Here is a 980-nt window from a genome sequence, read left to right as displayed (position 1 = left end):
GATGTCGCTGACGGGAACGAAGCCGGGGGTGGCGGAGGGCGGCGGGGGCGCCGGAGGAAGGACAGCGCGGACCGGGGCGCGCTGCTGGGGGAGCCCTGCGGCTGCAGCCCCCGGGGGTCCTGCGTGCCGCTGCTGGGAGCTGCGCCCGTGGGACACCGGTGGTGGCAGTGGGGGCCAGGCGTTCCCGCTCGGTGCGACCCCTTGGTGGCTGGGGATCAGGGCCCGTGGGAGCGCGGGAGGATTTGCACCGGCAACGGGTCCTCGAGGTGCCGGCCCCTGCCCGGAGCGCGAGGCCGAGCGGCGTCGGCGGGCACCGCGGGAGCTGGCAGCGACGCGCGCCCCGGGCTGGAGCGGCACCCGGAGGCAGCGCCGTGCCGGGTGGTGCCGCCGCTCGCGCCTGGCGTGCGTTGCTGCCGATACGGGCGGCGGGGCAGAAGCGTGCCCGCAAGCCCAGCCGGTTCCTCTGCGCCTTCCAGCCCTCGCCTCCCCGCGAGCAGGGGTTTCGTGAGCGTGGTCCCCCGCCGCCTCTCCATCCTCAGAGCCTTCCTCCTCCTCCTCCTCCTCCTCCCACCGTCGCTCAGCTAATCCGGTTGCCGCTGGGCGAGGACCTGCCAGCGCTGGGGCTGCACCTGGGCAAGATGCTGCTGCACCTTCCCTGGGCGGGGGGCTTCTGGCAGGGGCTGCGTGCGTGGGAGACGAGCCCCGTGCTCCTGCCCACGTCCACGTTCTGGGGCAGGGACAGCCTTCACGGCGTCGGGAGCCGTCTAGAGAGGGCAAAAAGGCTCGGAGCGAGGAGGGAGGTTCTTCGCGTGGCGGATAAGAACGCTGTGGGACCGGCTGCCGAAGGATGGCATGGCTGCAGAAAGTCCTGGGCGTTCAAGGGGGGGGCCAGACCCTCCGGGGAAGAGAGATCCCTTGGGGACCGCTGAGCGGAGAAACCACGTAGTCTTGGGAAATCCCGAGCCACAAACAGTCGGAGA

Source organism: Apteryx rowi, unplaced genomic scaffold, assembly GCF_003343035.1.
Source record: "Apteryx rowi isolate R43461 unplaced genomic scaffold, aptRow1 scaffold_938, whole genome shotgun sequence".
NCBI lineage: Eukaryota > Metazoa > Chordata > Aves > Apterygiformes > Apterygidae > Apteryx > Apteryx rowi.
The sequence above is the reverse complement of the archived record's forward strand: the minus strand, read 5'-3'. Positions refer to the sequence as shown.